The sequence below is a fragment of the Lissotriton helveticus genome, chromosome 5_1 (assembly GCF_964261635.1).
Source record: "Lissotriton helveticus chromosome 5_1, aLisHel1.1, whole genome shotgun sequence".
Classification (NCBI taxonomy): domain Eukaryota; kingdom Metazoa; phylum Chordata; class Amphibia; order Caudata; family Salamandridae; genus Lissotriton; species Lissotriton helveticus.
Window position 1 is genome coordinate 43,108,918 of NC_136065.1, and position 20,527 is coordinate 43,129,444.

General features: G+C 49.1%; 1 protein-coding gene across 1 annotated transcript in view; it reads left to right on the forward strand.

The window, feature by feature from the left end:
* Positions 1–8,434: 8,434 nt before the first annotated feature.
* The window catches only part of LOC144752373 (E3 ubiquitin-protein ligase TRIM15-like), a 292,972-nt gene continuing 280,879 nt past the window's right edge, over positions 8,435–20,527 (forward strand). Inside the window, exon 1 of the mRNA XM_078640308.1 lies at positions 8,435–8,724. The gene's annotated coding sequence lies outside the window, so the exon portion shown is untranslated. The remainder of the gene's footprint in view (positions 8,725–20,527) is intronic.

Here is a 20,527-nt window from a genome sequence, read left to right on the forward strand (position 1 = left end):
AAAACAGCCGCGTTTGAGAACGCAATTGCCCCAAAAGCTTATTCAGTCACCGGTAGTAAGAGGCGAAGGCAAGCAGGCTAAGCAGAGCCGAATGACTGTCTAAGGCAAAACGCTGAGGACGGAAGCTGATTCCAGGGCAGCGCAACAGACACCACAGGCAGCTCAAGGAGCATAAAACCCAAATCCCACTGGGAAGTGGGCGAAAACAAAACAGATAGAGTTACAAGTGGGGCAAGGCAGCAGGCAGCAGGCAGAAGGCACCTAAGGCAGAACAGAGGTAAGTGAGATTCTTTTTAATATAAGTAAAAATTAAGTTACCACCGTCAGCATAGCAACAGTTTGGCGCCAAGAAATGGCACCTAAAAGAGGCCAAAAACTACCAGACGAGATAGGAAAGAGTAATTCATTGGAGGGCTCAAAATCTCCGGACGAAAGCCAGGAAAGCCAGGCCACATCCGTGGAAAATAGTAAAGGGAGACGTAAGAAAGGAAAAGCTAAGAGAGTAACGAAGAACCTTGTGAAGGCAAAAAGAGGATGCAATCAAATATCCGGTAAACTGAAGGAGAACACGGCAGCATCAAAGTCTGTTAAAGAATTTGTAGGTAAACACTACAAATCATTAAATCCAGCAATATCATCGGCTCTAGATGAAGACATAGTGGAAATTGGCGCAGATAGTGGTGAAATTGTAAGGCTATCCAACGAAAAGAAGAGTCGGGCTAATAAAGGTGAATGCCAGGAAGAAGCCAACCCCGATAACGAGGAGTTAGGGCCGTACCACAATTCTTTGAACCAGACATTGCAGAGCCAAAACCACAAAATCTCGGCGCCACGTCTATCATCTTCACCAAAAATGTTCTCACTACTGTCACTAGGGATCGAGGATCTCAGGGGTAATGTAGATCAAAATCAGAGCGCAATCTGGGGGGGTGCACCAGATCAATTCCATCAGCATCCTCCACTGCAAAAATCGCCAACTCAGCGAGATAGCCTAAAGGCAAGTAACCCAGCAATCCCAGCAAGAAATACGACACAGGATTCGGAGATCTCTGAAACTCCCACAACCTCACTGATGGAGCTAATTTTGTTAATGCAGAAAGCACTCCAGGGAATCCTGGAAGTATCCCTTGCAAATAACGGAGTATTAAAAGCACAGAAACATCACTTAAAGAAAATTGAGGACGAACTTGGAGAAATAAAAAGCCATTTACCAAGTAGGGTGATGTTAACAGATACAGCCCAACCAACGGAGGAAAACAACAGGATAGTACTGGAAGAAGAAAGTGTGTTATCTCAGGAAACCAAAGCGAACTTCGTAGTACATACTGCAAAGGACTCAGCAATCACAATGGACAACGTGTATATTTCAAGAAGACCAATGCTGATAAAAAGTTGTAGAGGGTATACCACAATCGGGCCCAGGTACAGGGCAGGAAGAACCAGGCAAAAGAAAATAGCAGGATTAAGGAAAGTGAAAGAATCAAGGAAGGGGAGGAAGAAATCAGTACTCAAAGCAACAGCCCCAACATTTAGACCTGCCCAGACAAAGGCAAAATCACCTATGCCACTTAAAACCCCGAGAGTGCCAAGGAAAAAGAAGACGCATCGGGAGGCAACAGAGATCCCTCCCCCAAACTGCATGACAAGCCAAAGAGCAAGGCCAAGGGAGGAGCGGTCTATTAATCAAAGGATGATAAGATCACAGCTACATGGTGAACCCAATAGGAGAAACAAAGGGCGGAGAGGAGGAAGAACAAGCATCAACCAAGGGAATGAAATGAATAAGAATCTATGTGTGAGTGAAGAGAACAAATGGTTATTCCTGGATCGGATAATAGCAGGGAGGAAAAGGAAGGCGTCAAGAGTCCTAAACCCCCCGAATAGAGCACAGATTCTAGCCGCATTTGCAAATTGCGGCAGCCTGAGAGGAATCGGCACTAAAGACCTTCAGCAGGTTGGCTTTGAAGAAAATAAGCAGGGAAAGGAAATAACAAAAATCACCCTATATTCCGACTTGGTAAAAAGGGCAATCCTGAATGCCTCAAATGAAATTATGCAACAGGGAATAAGGATTATCCCCGAGTGTGAGACAAAATCTGCGAAAGAATATAACTTCTTAAAACATCATGCGGGGCTCCAGAAGAGACAAGTGACCGTTTATAAAGAACCAAAAGGCGACCGAAGCGCGCTGAATATTGTAATCAATAACTCAGGCAATGACTCTTCATGGGGTAACTGGTCGTTATATAATACCCCCGAGGGGTAAAGCATTGAAAGAAATACCATGGACACAGAGGATGAAGGCGGTATGAGCGACGTCGAATAGGATGGAGGGGGTTCGCAAGAACTAGGTCTAAATGGGCTAGGCAATGACCAAAAATGGGAATATATAAAGGAAACTATAATTAAGGTAGACATTGCCTGCCTACAAGAGACCTGGTTATGCGACGATACCCCAACTTTGGTTGGTTATGCCCAGATTAATCACCCCGCCATAAAGAAAAACCGCGGGAGGCCGTCTGGGGGCCTGCTGACATTGGTATCAACAAAAGTATTGAGGGAAATAAAACTGTTGAAAACAAATTGTAAATGGGTCCAAGCAAGTAGGATCGAACTTATGACGGTGGATCAAAGTTACAAAATGTTGATTTTATTAAACGTATACATGCAGTGGGAAAATGGGGAGGAGTATGTAAGGGAAATGAGATTTTTTTAAAAGGATATAGATAGTATTCTAGAAAATTATCCAGCAGATACAGTAATGATTCTGGGGGACTTCAACCACAAACTGAACCCAAAAAAGGTTGACATTTGGAATAGGGAACAGTTAGAGGCATACGGTATAAACCCAGCAAGGTTCCCATCTGGGGAATTAGCGAGACAAGACCACGACTTAATAAATATCCTAGGAGGCAGGGGGTTCCACTGTGTAAACGGAAGAACTGAGTCTGATACACCAGCGGGAAAAACATTTATTCCAGGGCAACAGAAGTGCCCAATTGACTATATTTTTCTACAGGCTTGGAACTTCCACCAGATTAGGCATTTCAAGCTAGAACAGAAAGAGGTGAGCGACCACAAAACCCTACACATAGTAATAGCGGGGGGCAAGAAATTACAGCGAGAAACAGTGTCCACCCAGGAGGTTGAGTATCCTAAACGAGTGACGACACGTTTAACAGAGGAATTCGTAGAAAAATTGAAGGCCATGCAAATAAAAATGGCCCCCGAAAACTATGAGAATAAAAAACTGGAATGGTTTATGGTAAAACTAGAAGAACTAGTTCAATGCCTGGAGATAAAATTAAAAGGGGACAAGCCGATAAGGGCAAAACAATCAAATCGTGGTAAAAGGTTCTCTGTGGAGTGCCAAAATAAAAAAAGGGAGATAAGAGCCGAACAAAGGAAACAAAAAAAGAAGTTTACACAAGAGAGATATGAGTACCTAACTAAGCTGAAAAAAGAATTCAAGCAAATGGCTCTGGAAGCAAAATGGTCACACAAAGAAGAATGCTGGCAAGAACTCTTAATTGCCATAGAGAATAAAAATCTAAGGCAATTCTGGCAGCTAGTAAAGGCAGCAGCTGGATCATCAGAGGGCGAATTAAGCTGTGTGGTGAGCGAGGCAGCATGGGATTCCTATATAAGAGAATTGTACGGGGTGAGGGGTCCTAGAGAGGAGATGAAGGCCAAAACCTGGCAAGGAATCTCAGAAGATTTTCTAGTTAGCTTTAATGAAGAACAAGTCGAGTACATAATAAAAGATCTTAAGTTAACCCGGGCAGCAGGCCCAGACAATTTACCTGCAATAATCTTGAAGACCGAGGTCAAATGGTGGGCAAGATTCCTCGCAAAGATGTTCCAGGTAGTGCTAAAAGAAGGAGTAATACCCCCAACCTGGAAAGGGGCCATAATCAGGCCGATCCATAAAAAGGGGAGCAAAGAAGCTCCAGGAAATTATCGGCTGATTAATCTCCTAGACATTGGAGAAAAAGTATTCGCTAAGATTGTCCTAAAACAACTGAATACGTGGGTTGAGGCGTACCAAATAATCCCCATAGAACAGGGCGGTTTTAGACCGGGCCACTCGACAATAGACCACGGGTTTGCCCTATGGGCGATGGCGAGGAAGTCGACGGAACAAAATGGCAAGTTATGCTGTTGTTTCGTCGACTTTAAAGCAGCCTTTGACTCTGTGGATCGAGTTAGCCTATGGGATACATTAAAGAGGCTAAATATCCCAAAAGACCTTCTCACTATAATTATAGAACTCCATAGGGAAAATTGGGGGCAAGTAATTAAAGACACTGGGGGCTCCCTAACTCCCAAAATACCCATCGTCAACGGGCTAAGACAGGGTTGTGTGCTGGCCCCCCAATTATTTTCGATTTTCCTGTCAGACCTTCCGGCACACCTTGAGGTGGAGGGTAGTGCCAGCCCCAAAATGGACGGAAACAAGATACCCTGCCTATTGTACGCGGATGACCTGGTGATAGTAGACCAGACCGAGAGAGGCCTCCAAAGGAAGCTAAATGCTTTCAATACCTACTGTGCCAACAAATTCTTAACCATCAATCTGGACAAAACTAAAACCCTATGCTTTGGGAAAAAGCCAAACAGATTTAGTTGGTTCATAGGGAACCTTAAACTTGAGACAGTAGATGAGTACCGATATTTGGGTATCTGGTTCGACAGGGCCTTGAACTGGTCTACACACATGGAAACGCAAAAAGCAAAGGCACTTTCCTCCATATGCGGCCTAAAAAGGTTCAATGGGGACTATGGCGAGAAATCACACCGACCATTACTCAGAGCCTTTGACGCAATGATCCCCCCGCAAGCTTTATATGGTGCAGAGATCCTTTATTTGAGCGGTAAGGGATCTTGGGACACGATGGAGGGTAACTGCATAAAAAGGCTCCTATCTCTTCCTCAATCTGCAATGATACAAGCCATCAGAACTGAATTAGGTACAAAGTCTTGGGTGACTTTAACCCAGATGGCTGTGATCAGATTTTGGAAGAGACTAGACGACCCCGAAAGTAAAAAAGTAGCATATTGGTGTCGTAAAGAAATTCAGAAAAGTGAGTTAAAATGGGCAAAGTCCAGTAGGGAAAAATTGAAGGGAATCTGCAACGCACTAGAGATCGATTTAGATTTGAGCTCATATCAAATACTTATCTCCAAAGGCGATCTGAAGCAAAGGGGGAAAGAGGTCTCGAAATTAACTGATATGGGTTACCTAACTAAGAAAAAATCTGTGGCACACATGCTAAATGCGTGGCCCCAGGAAAACTTGTTCCCATATCTCAATAGATTACCCAATCGTGGACTCAGGCAAGAGATACTGAGGCTTCGAATTGGTATCAACCCATGGGTAACAAACAGAGACCTCAATATAAGAATGCTAGATGAGGAAGGTCACTGTAGGTGCTACTTGGGAACCAAGGGGGACCTGATGCATTTCCTGCTAGATTGTGCGGTACTCTTAGAATATAGGAAAAGGTGGCTGCGCCCAGTATTTCTAAAATATGAGGTAAAAACAAGGTTTCAGGCGGCCAGCCTCCTATCTGAAATCCCATACTTGGATATTGTAATAGCCCTCGGGAAGTTCTTAAAGGAGGCCCTGGGTGCGCTGAGGGCCAAAGAATAACCTGCATTACTGTATTTTTATCTTAGCAGAAGAGACTCTTGGAGGGTTAAGAAAGTGTATAGGTTTTAACACTTGTATATAAATTATGTAGTTTTAATAATGGTGTGTATGATATTTTAATGGACACGTTTTTAAAAATAAGTGTACAATTTTATGTCGCATACTCAAATCGGCGTTACTCACTGTATTGTTTAAAGACTAAGGTCATAATAAACATATATTTTGACTTGAGTAAAATATTTACAAATAATGTTCAGAACTAAATAGAAAGCTTGTTTTTGCACAAATGTTTTGTGTTCAGAGTCAATGGAAATAATGGATTTTGCACAAGTTGAATCGTGCATGTAATTACGGCTCTGCCACATGTACCGCATAAAAACTGTGTCTACCGCAAACAGACGAACAATGACTCAAACGCACCACACGTGGCCACAGGGGCAGCCCCTCTCCAAGGCTTCACTGGCCACAGGGGCAGCCCCTCTCCAAGGCTTCACTGGCCACAGGGGCAGCCCCTCTCCAAGGCTTCACTGGCCACCATTTGTCTGATGAAGGTTGTAGTGAGGTGTTTAACTGCAATGAGGGGAAACCTCTGCTCAGACAATGATTGTGTGAGATTAAATTGCACGATATTGAAATAATACTGCCACAGATTGTTGTTACGCCGCATAATTTGCCCGATCTCGCTGAATAATTTATTCAACCCGGCGGCATAAATTGCTTCTCCAATTGCGGGCAATTCCAGTGATCCCGATAATAATCATTACAAGTGAAGAATTGAGAAAAGCAGTCATTGTTCAGCCTTTCAAACAGCAAATGCAGTAAGAAAGTGTTTCATAATTATTTTCCAGATGTCAGTTCAGTTCTAAAACAAATATTATAACAACCAGTCGCAGGATTGCCACGTTAATAATAACTCGGAGGATTTTATAGAAATCCATATTTAGGTGACCGCTCCTGGCACCTACAGAATCTGAGAACAAAACCAAATTGCTTGTATTTTATTTTTAGCCGAGAACAGAGGGAAACCTCCAGTCAGAGCCCAGAGGGAAACCTCGAGTCAGAGCCCGGAGGGAAACCTCCAGTCAGAGCCCAGAGGGAAACCTCCAGTCAGAGCCCAGAGGGAAACCTCGAGTCAGAGCCCGGAGGGAAACCTCGAGTCAGAGCCCAGAGGGAAACCTCGAGTCAGAGCCCAGAGGGAAACCTCGAGTCAGAGCCCGGAGGGAAACCTCGAGTCAGAGCCCAAAGGGAAACCTCGAGTCAGAGCCCAGAGGGAAACCTCGAGTCAGAGCCCAGAGGGAAACCTCGAGTCAGAGCCCGGGCAGCAGAGGGGTCAGATCTGTTCTGTGACTGTAACATGAACCCGGAAGTCCAGCGCAGCCAGAGAGGGACAGACGCACAGACACACCCACTGCACACGGAGAGGGACAGACGCACAGACACACCCACTGCACACATGGAGGGACAGACGCACAGACACGCCCACTGCACACAGGGAGGGACAGACGCACAGACACACCCTCTGCACACAGGGAGGGACAGACGCACAGACACACCCACTGCATAAAGAGAGAAACGAAACTTACCTTCACTTCCAGCGTTTCTGCATCATGGCGGCAGCACAGAGAGGGACAGACGCACAGACACACCCACTGCACACAGAGAGAGGGACAGACGCACAGACACACCCACTGCACACAGGGAGGGACAGACGGACAGACGCACAGACACACCCACGGCACACAGAGAGGGACAGACGCACAGACACACTTACTGCACACAGGGAGGGACAGATGCACAGACACACACCCACTGCACACAGAGAGGGACAGACGTACAGACACACCCACTGCACACAGGGAGGGACAGACGCACAGACACACCCATTGCACACAGAGAGGGACAGACGCACAGACACACCCACTGCACACAGGGAGGGACAGACGCACAGACACACCCTCTGCACACAGGGAGGGACAGACGCACAGACACACCCTCTGCACACAGGGAGGGACAGACGCACAGACACACCCACTGCATAAAGAGAGAAACGAAACTTACCTTCACTTCCAGCGTTTCTGCATCATGGCGGCAGCAGCTCAGCTCGGGAACCTCCAGGAAGTGGCCACGTGTTCCATCTGTTTGGATTATTTCACTGATCCGGTGACTATTGATTGTGGACACAACTTCTGCCACTCTTGCATCACCGCGAGCTGGAAGGGGAGAGATGGAAACTTCTCCTGTCCTCAGTGCAGGGATATATCTGGGCAAAGCCTCCGACCCAACAGGCAGCTGAGGAACATAGTGGGAATGTTAAAACAGCTTCAGCTGCCCCCCGTGAAGCCCCAGGAGGAGAATCTGTGTAAGAAACATGGCGAGAAACTGCTGCTGTTCTGTGCAGAGGATCAGAGGATGATATGCTGGGTCTGCCGGGAGTCCAAGGAGCACAGAACTCACGCAGCAAGTCCTGTAGAGGAGGCTGCAGAGGAGCACACGGTATGTGCGAGGGCATTCAGGGACTCCAAAGTCCCGCCGGGAGCTCCGTTGAGCAACCTGCAGAGGAGCACAAGGGGCGTGTGTGTGTGTGTGTGCGTGTGTGTGCGTGTGGGCAGTGGCGGCTGGTCCATAGGGGTAACGGGGCAGCGCCCTACAAAAGAAACGGCTCACTGCAGTTTGGGCAACAGGAATGTAAGCAGACGAATTTGTCTGTTTACATTTCCGACCGGCCTGTGAGTCACGGGTGAAATTGCGCATGTGTCAAGGCACAGCACACGCAGGCGAGGAGTCCAGAAGATGGTCCGTCTGCGCATGTGAGTGAGGAGCGTCGCCCCTCACTCACATTCACAAACCACTAATGTGGTGCAAGCGTCTGGAGATAGGATCCTGCTCGGGCGGTGACGCGTTGTTTGCAAAGTCGCCCCGTGCCCTATCAAGTGGCAGGATATAGAGTAAGTAAACAAGGGTTAGGCGACACCCTGCGCATCCAGTCTCCTGATTTGGCAGTTAGCATTGCAAAAGAAAAGAGCGGGCAGAAGTTAGTGCGACGCGGGACTGGAGGAGAATGGAGATGCCTGGTAAGTTTATTTGTTTGTTGTATTCATTAAATTTATCCCCACACCGAGGAGCCCAAGATGATACTAGAATACTGCATGCCCACCCCTGTGCCCACCCTGGTGGATCCTGTTCCCCCTCCTGTGATGGCTCTTGTCCCCCCTGTGGTGGATCATGTTTCTGCCCTGGGTGGCTTCTGTCCCAGTCGTGAAGTTCTTGATGGGCCTCTTCTCAAAAGGGCTCAGCTCAAAATTAATATGGAAAGGTGGGCGAGTGAGTAAGTGAAGGGATGGGTGTATGTCTGATGAATTAGTGAAAGGGTGAATGGATGAATGTGAATAAATGGATAATGAGAGGATGGATGGATTGATGAATGAAGGGAAGGATGGATGAGAGAAAATGTAAATAGCTGGATGTATGGGTGGAAGGGTAGCTGGATGATGGATGAGGGGAAAGATGGATGAGGGGAAGGATGGATGGATGAATGGAGGGGAAGGATGGATGAGGGGAAGGATGGATGGATGGATGAGAGGAAGGAAGGATGGATGGATGAGGGGAAGGATGGATGGATGAGGGGATGGATGGAGGGGAATGATGGATGGATCTTTTATGCAGACCAGCTAACACTGTTATTTCTGTAGCGCTGAGCACGCTTTCTTAATTTACGAATTGTAGGATAAAAACGGTTCGTTTGTATAGAATTTTTTAAAATTGTGTAGGTTGTATATTTCCACACTGTAATGCATACAGCATACTTCTAACCTATCTAAACGCATTTTCGCCACTCTGTCACGGCTCTTACTGCCATTAGGGCTTTAAACCGGGGCCAGGACTTTCCGCCTACGGCGGCCATTTTAGGGTAGGCTAGAGTGGTGAGAGCGCTCTAGTGTCCCCTATAAAAGGAGACCTGGGACTGCGCTCGCGAGATCTTTTATGCAGACCAGCTAACACTGTTATTTCTGTAGCGCTGAGCACGCTTTCTTAATTTACGAATTTTAGGATAAAAACGGTTAGTTTTTATAGAATTTTTTAAAATTGTGTAGGTTGTATATTTCCACACAGTAATGCCTACAGCATACTTCTAACCTATCTAAACGCATTTTCGCCACTCTGTCACGGCTCTTACCGCCGTTAGGGCTTTAAACCGGGGCCAGGACTTTCCGCCTACGGTGGCCATTTTAGGGTGGGCTAGAGTGGTGAGAGCGCTCTAGTGTCCCCTATAAAAGGAAAGGCGATCTCCCGCGCTAGCGGTCGCGTTTGCGGGAGCGCCGTCCCTGCGCCGGAGTCTCGCCTGAGTCAGCCCGTCTGCGTCCCAGAGGCGCTCGGGACGCGAGCCTGGTGGTTCTTCTTAGAGCTCCTGGTATGATGTACAATAGAGATGAACTTTTGTCCTATAATGTACACACGGCCCTTTGTCAGCGAGTCGTCCCCTACCATGCAGGGGCTATTACTAAGTGTTTCACGTGCGGGTGGATTCCTGATCCCACTGAAACTCTTCAGTGCAAGCTCCCCCCCTCAGGCAGCAAATGCGCATTGTTAAATACTAGGTCCCTTCCCCAACATGCTCTTGATATTCATAATCTTTTAACATATGATGATACGGACTGTCTCCTTCTCACGGAGACATGGCTTGGTGAGGGATCGGAACCTGATCTGGCTATTGCCATCCCTCCCTCGCACGTTATTTTCCGATGTGACAGAAGTAAGGGAAGGGGAGGTGGAGTGGCGCTCGTTATTAAGAGGCACATTCCTTGCACTATCTTGCCCGTGGAAAACCTATCAAGTTGCGAGACCCTTGCCTTTTCCTTGGCCCTTTCCCCTCATCAATCTTGCTTGGGGATCTTGCTTTATAGACCCCCGGGCCCTCTCGGCTCTTTTACTGAGGATTTGTTTTCAATTATCTCTACACTCAGTCTCAGGACAAAACACTGCCTAATCCTAGGAGATTTTAACATCCACATGGAGAAGGGAGAGGATCCTGCAGTGCAAAAATTCCTGGATATGACATCTTCGATGGGTTTTCATATGCACTTGCAAGCTCCAACACATGAGAAAGGGCACGCTTTAGATCAAATTTTTTCGACCGTGCCAGTGTCCCTCTCCTCCCTTGCCCCAGTCCTCTGGTCGGACCATTTCCTAGCGAACTTTGTGATAGTACATCACCGTATGGCCGATCACATTGTGCAGCGGCGAACAGCACGTATGTCTAGAGCCTTTCATAAAGTAACTCCAGCCATGATTATCCGGGACTTGGAAATCTATCCTTGTATTCTCACCGGCAGGTTGGAGGACGATGTAGTGTGTTTTCAGAACTGGCTCACCGCACGTCTAGAAGCTCTGGCACCACCTCGCCAGGTCAGGTCAGAACGGGCAAGAGCATCGGCTCCGTGGTTTTCAATTACACTGGCTGGCAAGAGAAGGAACTGCAAGAAGTTGGAGAGAGCCTGGCGGAGGCAGTATGATACATCTGCCAAGCAGTCTTATAGAGAAGCAGTGAAGGAATATCATAGGGAGATTACGGCAGTGAAAAAATCCTTTTTAGCTAAAAGGGTTGAGGAAGCTGACAATTCCTGCAAAGAGATCTTTAAGATTGTAAAAGAATTTATCTCTCCCTCCTGTTGTGCTCCAACGTCTGTCTTTTCTGAACCATGGATTTCGGAGCTTGCGGCATTTTTTTCTAATAAAATCCGTACCATCCAGTCGGCCTTGCATGGAGCCCATATTATCTTAGATCGTGGCTCAGTGGCTGACGGCTCTTTTAATCCATGGTTATATTCATCTGTGTCAGACACAAACATTCCTATTCTTGACTGCTTCCCTGTTTTAGAGCTTCAGGCCTCGCTTGACCTATTGTCCAACCTGAAATCTGGCTCTCCACTTGACCCTTGCCCTGCCAAGTATCTTGCGACCTTGGCGCCTGCCCTGAACTCTATTATCAATTCTATGATTAACATGTCTTTGAGCTCGGGAAAAGTCCCCTCATCTTGGAAGCAGGCCCTTGTTCTCCCCCTTATTAAAAAACCGAATGCAGATGCCAAATTGCACTCCAACTATAGGCCAATCTCCTTGTTGCCCGCCCTGGCCAAAATTGCAGAAAAGCATGCACATTCCACCTTAACCAGCTTTCTAGAGGTTAATTCCTTATTACATCAGTCTCAGTCGGGGTTTAGATCTAACCTGAGTACTGAAACCGCGTTACTTGAGGTGACGGAGGCTGTAAAGGAAACTCTTGACAGGGGTGGAAAGGCCTTGCTCATCATGCTTGATCTGTCGGCGGCTTTCGACACCGTTCCCCACGACCTTCTCCTGACAAGACTCTGGGAGATTGGTCTGAGGGGAACGGTGTTCGAATGGTTTCAATCTTTTTTGGCCGACCGCAGACAAACGATCTGGGCCCCCCCATTTGCCGCCCCTATGCCGCAGCTTGAGGTTGGAGTCCCGCAGGGCTCCATACTCAGCCCCTCTCTATTTAACATCTTTGTCACCTTTGGCGGCTCGGTTGGAGGGGTTAGGGGCTCAGGTCGTGTCCTATGCGGACAATACGCAGCTCCTGTTCACTTGTGACAGGGGCTGTGATTTCGACGGAGTAGCCATCCGGGAATGTTTGGAGTTTGTGTTTGATTGGTTTGGGAAAAGTGGCCTCAAATGCAACTCGGACAAATCCGAGATACTGTTTTTTGGCTGCCCTGCAGACTTAAGATGGAGGCACTGGTGGCCTGCAAACATGTTCTCCCCGGCAAGCGATTCTGTCACAGCTAAGAACCTGGGCATGTTGGTCGATAACACTCTTTCCTTCACGGCCCAGGTTGCTGGCCTGACGGGGGAAGTGTTTTGCCATATTAAGGATGTTAAGAAAGTTTCTGCCATCTCTATCTTTGGAGCACAAGAAGATCACGGTGCAGGCCCTGATAGGATCACGCCTGGACTATGCTAACATCCTCTACCTGGGTCTTCCTGAATATCTGTTGACCCGTCTGCAGATAGTCCAAAATTCGGCAGCCAGGGCTATCTTTGGCCTTACTAGAAGAGCCAGGGCGAGCAACCTCCTTGTGACTCTGCACTGGCTGCCGATCCGTAAGCGCATCGCTTTTAAGGCTTTAACTGTAGCCTTCAAGGCGCTCCACAATTTCGGCGCTGGTTATTTGCAGAAAAGGGTCAACTTCTATCTACCATCTAGACCCTTGAGGTCGGCTGCCCAGGCCAATGCCATCGTGCCGTCAGTGCGACGTGTGCGCTGTGGAGGCCGCTCTTTTAGCTACCTTGCCCCTCGTCTCTGGAACACTCTGCCCCTGACGCTGCGAATGTGCTCCAATTTGTTTGCTTTTAGAAAGGGACTTAAAACCTATCTCTTTGCTCTGTAGGCTGTCTGTGGTTTTTGGTGCCGCATGGCTGTATGTTGTTAGTTGCTGGTGTTTGTGTGAGGATCTATAGCGCCGGGACGCTCTTTTGAGCAGCTGAGCGCTTCACAAAACCCCCAGTAACATAACATGGATGGATGAGTGGGTGAAAGGATGTATGGATGATGAGGGGAAGGATGGATGGAGGGGAAGGATGGATGGATGAGGGGATGGATGGAGGGGAAGGATGGATGGATGGGCGAAACGATGGATGGATGATGAGGGGAAGGATGGATGGATGGAGGGGAAGGATGGAAAGATGAGGGGAAGGATAAATGGATGGAAAGAATGGATGGATGAGGGGAAAGATGGATGATTGATGGAAGGATGGATGAGGGGAAGGATGGATGGATGAGGGGAAGGAAGGAAGGATGGATGGATGGATGATGATGAGTGGGTAGAAGGATGGATGGATGATGAGGGGAAGGATGGATGGATGATGAGGGGAAGGATGGATGGAGGATGAGGGGGATGGATGGATGATGAGGGGAAGGATGGATGGATGATGAGGGGGTGGGTGAAAGGATGGATGGAGAGTGGGTGGGTGAAAGGATGGATGGATGGATGGATGAGGAGTGGGTGGGTGAAAGGATGGATGGATGGATGAATGGAGGGGAAGGATGGATGGATGAGGGGAAGGATGGATGGATGAGGGGAAGGATGGATGATTAATTAAAGGAAGGATGGATGAGGGAATGGATGGAAGATGAGGGGATGGATGGATGGATGATGGGTGGATGGATGGATGGAGAGTGGGTGGATGGATGAGGGGAAGGATGGATGGATGAGGGGAAGGATGGATGGATTAGGGGAAGGATGGTTGGATTAGGGGAAGGATGGTTGGATGAGGGGAAGGATAGATGAGGGGATGGGTGGAGGGGAAGGATGGATGGATGAGTGGGTGAAAGGATGGATGGATGATGAGGGGAAGGATGGATGGATGGATGAGTGGGTGAAAGGATGGATGGATGGAGGGGATGGATGGATGAGGGGATGGATGGATGAGGGGATGGATGGATGAGGGGATGGATGGATGAGGGGATGGATGGATGGAGGGGAAGGAGGGATGGATGGAGGGGATGGATGGATGGATGAGTGGGTGAAAGGATGGATGGATGATGAGGGGGAAGGATACATGGATTGGAAGAATGGATGGATGAGGGGAAGGATTGAGGGGAAGGATGGATGGATGGATGGAGGGGAAGGATGGATGGATGAGTGGGTGAAAGGATGGATGGATGATGAGGGGATGGATGGATGGAGGGGAAGGATGGATGGGTGGAAGGATGGATGGATGAGGAGAAGGATACATGGAGGAGAAGAATGATGGATGAGGGGAAGGATGGATGATGGATGAAAGGAAGGATGGATGAGGGGAAGGATGGATGGATGAGGGAAAGGATGGATGGATGAGGGGAAGGAAGGATGGATGGATGGATGGATGATGAGGGGATGGATGGATGATGAGGGGAAGGATGGATGGATGATGAGGGGATGGATGGATGGATGGATGATGAGTGGGTGGGTGAAAGGATGGATGGATGGAGAGTGGGTGGGTGAAAGGATGGATGGATGAGGAGTGGGTGGGTGAAAGGATGGATGGATGGATGAGTGGACGGGTGGATAGATAAATGGAGGGGAAGGATGGATGGATGAGGGGAAGGATAAATGGATGGGAAGAATGGATAGATGAGGGGAAGGATGGATGATGGATGAAAGGGATGGATGGATGAGGGGAAGAATGGATGGATGGATGATGAGGGGAAGGATGGATGAATGATGAGGGGAATGATGGATGGATGGATGTGTGGGGGGGGGTGAAAGGCTGGATGGATGGAGAGTGGGTGGGTGAAAGGATGGATGGATGATGAGTGGGTGGGTGAAAGGATGGATGGATGATGAGTGGGTGGGTGAAAGGATGGATGGATGAGTGGATGGGTGGGTGGATGGTGGGTGGGTGAAAGGATGGATGAGTGGATGGATGGTTGGGTGGATGATGGGTGGATGGGTTGATGAGTGAAATGATGGATGGATTGATAAGTGCAAGGGTGAATGAATGGACGTATGAGTGAAAGGGTGGATGTAAGGATGGATGAGTGAGTGAAAGGGAGGGTAGATGGACAAAAGGATGAATAGATGTGTGAAGGAGTGAAATGATAGATGGATGAGTGATAGGGTCAATGGATGGATTCATGAGTGGATGAGTAGATTGATAGATAGATGGGTGGGTGGATGGATAGATGGAAGGAAGGTTGGCTAAGTGAAAAGGTCGATGGAGAGAGAAAGGGAGGATGGATGGATGACTAAAAGAGTGGATGGGTGGAAGGATTAGTAAGTGAAAAGATGGCTGGATTGGTGAAAGGGTAAATGGCTGGATGGATGAGTGAATGGATGGATGGGATGAAGAGTGGATGGATAAGTGTACAGATGGATAGGGTGAAAGGTGGATGGATGGATAATGGAGGATGAGTGAAAGGATGGATGAGGGGATGGATGAGTGAAATGATAGATGGAAGGATACATGATGGATAGGTTTGCAAATGGTTGAATATGTTTGGAAATGGCTGGACTTACTTATATACTATTGCGCGACCTCTGAGGTGTCTGTAAAACTTACCTATTGTCCTGAAGTTTTGTCCTGAATTTTGACCTTCTGTCCTGAATTTGTGTCCTGAATTTTGACCCTTTGTTCTGAATTTTTACACTCACCGTCCTGAATTTGCACCAATGCCAGTTGGTCACCCTAGATAAAGGTAAACAAGCATTTGTAATGCTATAGGTGGAAACTTTCACCTATTGGTATAGTACATGACAATGCTTTGTATGTGTGTGCACTTTGTACTCAAAGTCATTGTTTGAAGAATTTCAAAATGGATAAATAAGAGGCATTGTCATTTACAATCGTAATAGCTCAAAATCTCGCAAATGCGAGACCTATTGCATTGCAAATGCTTGTTTGTAAGTAAGACTGCACTCCATGGGGGCGTGGCTTAGACATCCATCATGGTGGATGATGCCTAGTGAAGCTCCGACCGCCCAAGCCATGATCTGCAATAATCCGCCGATATCCCTCTCCTGAGTGAGCCAAATCCACTGCTCCTGCACTCGGAGCAAAGAGGCGTCCGTTCCTGGCGCCGTGGCTGATCTGACACCGAGAGTGGACACTACAGGTGACAGAGGAGTCATGGCCTAGTGCCGGAGTGCTGCCTAACCCTGGGCGTAGTACTACGCTACTATCGCTGAGCGTGCGTAGTTTGCTCTACTACGCGAATTGCACGTAGTACAGTGCAAAAACAAGGTGTGGGCATTCTTTGCTTGCTCGCGGTCCTCAACGTCAAGTTGGCGACTGCGAGCGAGCAAAATCAACATCCCGGAGAGACTATTTCCTTGATCGCAATCAGCAACATCAAGTTGCCGATCGCGAGCGTGAAAAATACACCTCCCGGCGAGATTCTCAACACGGGGAGGTCAGGTTTCTCATTGCGAGTGGTCACGTATGCTCGCGACCACTCGCTATGAGATACTACCAGTCCGTGTTGAGAAAGCTGCAGCTCGAGTACAAATCTACTTGAGCGGCAGAAAACGACTGCTTGCACTGTGCAAGATGCCGTTTGCAATGATTGCAAAGTGCGGACAAGCATCTGGCTCTGTGCAATTAGTGCAAACAGCATTTCCCTACCGCACTACGCAGTTCGCATAGCTACACGTAGCGTGCGTAGTGTACTTCGCGTAACTACCCATAGCACTACTATGCAAACTAGCACTTTGCGTAACTACGCGTAACGCTACTACACAATCTACGCCCAGGGTTAGTGCTGCCCACGCGGGACTTGCTGACGACTCGGGTGCCGGGGCTATCGCGGCTGGAGCCAGATATGGGTCCTGGTCGCGGGTGCCTGGGAGATCCTGAAGGCCCTGCGGGGCTTGTGGAGGCCCTCATGTGTGTCGAGCGGCAGTGCACCAGGCAGTTGGGGCCCCTGGTGGCTGGGGCATAGCCATTGGCCCCCACACAGAAGACTCACCCACATCAAAGGGCCTCAGACACGAGAGGTAGTGCAGCGTCCTCGAGGTAGACCCTGTGCAGCTCAAAGGGGCCCTGCGGGCGCCTTGAGCCGTGGGTGTGCCCCGCGGGGGGCGGGTGCCACCCCAGGAATTCCCAATCGACCCAGGCGTGCCGGAGCAGACGGTGACACTGACTGTGCCCGGGCTGACCCTGTTGACGCATCTTCGTGGCTGGCTGGGCCTGAGGGCCTTGAGAAGAGACCTGCTTATGGTCGGGGCTGAGCCAGTAGGGGTGCTCGGGCCCGCCCGCTCCTACCATCCTGCTGGGGGGGCTCGTAGGGCTCAAGAGGACCAAGACACAGCAGTGGAGGCAGGCATTGGGGCCCACTGTCTGGGGCTCGAGCCGCCTGGAAGACGAGGCTGCAGCAGACCGATGACCTTTGGGCCTGTGCCGCAAGTGTTGCGGCACGGCTGATGGTATAGCAGAGGTGGCCCTTCACATAAAGGGCCTGCTGAGGCGATGTGCCACTATTCCACTGGGCTGCCGGACGGGGCCAACTTCTCCCACTGAACACATGGAATGCAGCAGGTAGGCCAGTGGTACAGAGCTTATACTTTTGCCCCCCCCACCCGAGGAACCGGGCCTACTGGGGATCTTCCCTGATGTCGTGTGGTGGCCTTCCCTGGAGTGGATACTGAACCACCCCATCGAGGGCTCGTGGAGTGGGCCACCCACACTTGAAGGCTGTGGGCCCAGCTCCACAACATCCTGGAGGGACAATGGGGCACCTAGGTGGCAGGTCGACTAGCAGAGATACCTGCCAGAATCCTCAACTGAAGGAAATACAATCAGGAGCAGGATAGACAATGTACTATGGCTCCCCCTCTCCACCTCCCCTTTTTCATCATGCCCAAGGATAAACCAGCAGGCTCCACCTCCAAGCAAAGCACCCTGGCCCAGTTTGCAACAGCCCCTGGTGGTGCAAGCAACACGGACACCAAGAGCCCTCTTTCCGACAGCGCCGATTTGCTGGCCGCGAGCACTCAGGTCCGCGATACCATAGACACTAAGATCAGTGCTGTGGGTTTGGGGGCCTCCTTTCTGCGTCAAGATTAAAGAAAGGTTGTGGATCGCATCTAGGCCTGGGCGGTGAACTTAGCTCCATTCGCAGTGTTTGCAGAGTTTTCTGCACTCTGCACTCCGTGGAGCTCACGAAGTGCAGAAAACACCGCTTTGTGATGTGCAGTGGAGTTTTTTCCCCACTTGCGATCGCGAACGGTAAGTTTGCGATCCCAAACGGTAAGTTCACGAGCGCAAGCTTCAGCGCGGGTAGAATTTCTAGCCGAGCAGTAGGAATACCAGCACAAACTGCAGTTCACACTGCACTCCACCTTTATATAGGTGGAAACCCATGCTTTCGACGGTGGAGGACACAGTTGCAACCCTGCAAAAAAAGTGACGTCCCGCTTTGAAGATGCAGAGGGCCACTCCTTATGCAATAACCTGCACTTCAATGGCTTTCCGTAGGGGTGCAAGGACTCCTCCATGGAACGCTTTCTCTCGCAGTGGTTGAGATACCTCCTGCCTAAAGACTCCTTATCCTCCTGTTTCGTGGTGGAGAGAGCCCACAGGGCATTGACTAGGAAACCCCCTCCGGGGGAACGCCCCAGGCCAGTAATTGCCATGCTGCTGAATTATGTAGACCCGGACACCATCCTTCAATATGCAGGAACCCACAGGGATAAACTGCTCTACAATTCGCAGAACATGATGATCTTCCCACACTACACCCGCCGGCTGCAGCAGCGCCAGTCATTTACAGCCTTCAAACGCAGACTTGGAGAACTCAATGTGCAGTATATGCTGTTGTACCCAGCCTGAATGAGAATAACATATAATTCTAAATCTCTCTTCTTTGATACGCTGGAAGCAATCTTCACTTATGCCGGCGAGACAGTATATCTAAAGTACATACCCCGCCGCCTCTGGAGTCTAACTTCTCGCAGGGTACACATAGGAATCGTCCGAAGAGGGTCAACTCCAAAAGGCGGCACTGGTCGAGGTCTAACTGGCACTCCCAGACACAGGGTGACGAGTCGTGAATGCAGTGGGACTGCTCCTGCCTCTTCTGCACATGGCTTTGACTGAGGATATTTATCACCCCGAAGACTATGGCTCACCTAGAGAGCAAATATGGCTTGGGGTCCTGAAGCCACTAACACCCCCTGAACAATTATGTTTAAGTTTTGTCGGAAGTTTGGGTTCTATTGGCAGAGGTACCCTGGCAACCCATGTTGGCGCCTCGGGCTCTCGCCAACCACAACAGATACTCCTTGTTGGTGGAGGTATTGGGGTGGGGGCTGGGTGGCGGGGATGTTTAGATTTCCTGGTCTCGAGTTATTTTAGTTCACACATAGGCACAGGGAACCCAGTACATTTTCACCAGCTCATCCTAGCTGGGAACCTCCCTAGATGACAGATGACCGCGCACACAAGTAATTCCCTGCCTGGGGGGTCTGAACTTTATAATGTGGAACATCAGAGGGATGCTCAATAAAATAAAGAGAAGCACTGTCCTTCAGCAAGCCAATCGCTGGGAAGCGGCTATACTCCTACTGAAAGAGACCCATCTACTAGGCAATAAAGCCCCATGTCTTGCCCGGTTTGGTTATGACACAGTAGATCACTCAGGGTTCACAGGCGGCTGTTGCGGAACGGCCATTCTGGTGCACCGCAGTATCCCCTTCACTCTGTCCAAACTCTGGTCATATCCAGGGGAATGATACACCATAGCGACAGGTACATTGTACAGCAAAACAATAACCATAGGCAGCGTTTACGCCCCTCCCCCTTTAGGACACACTTTCATTGACAAAATCACACCACTGTGGGGAGAACTCCCGGATGGCCTAATAATACTGGGCGTCAACTGCATTGAAGCCATGTCAACCTTGGACCGCCGACTTGAGTCAGGACATAGGCACCAATCGGGAGAATACAAACTCCTCCAGCTACCACCTCACCTGGGTGAAATGCCCGCCACGTTCCTTTCAGCAGTACATTACTCCCTATCCAGATTTGACTACTTCTTCTTATCATGCAGCAACATACATAGGGCCTCACATGTCTATCCTGAAGAGGCCTCTCCGACCACTTAGACTCCATATTGGGCAAACAAACCCCCCCTTCGGATGATGCTTGTCACCCTGGCACCTCGGCGACCCGGGTTACCAAGACGTTCTCCGACAGGCAATTACAGACTATCTATTGTCCAATTTGGGCACTGCCCCCTCGAGTATTATTCTGTGGAAAGTCCTTAAACCCACTGCTCCAGGGGTGGACATCAACTTTAGTGCAGGGAAAAACGCAAGCGCCTTGCACAAATATTAGACCTAGAAAATCCAAAGCTGCAGAGACCTCAGGCCC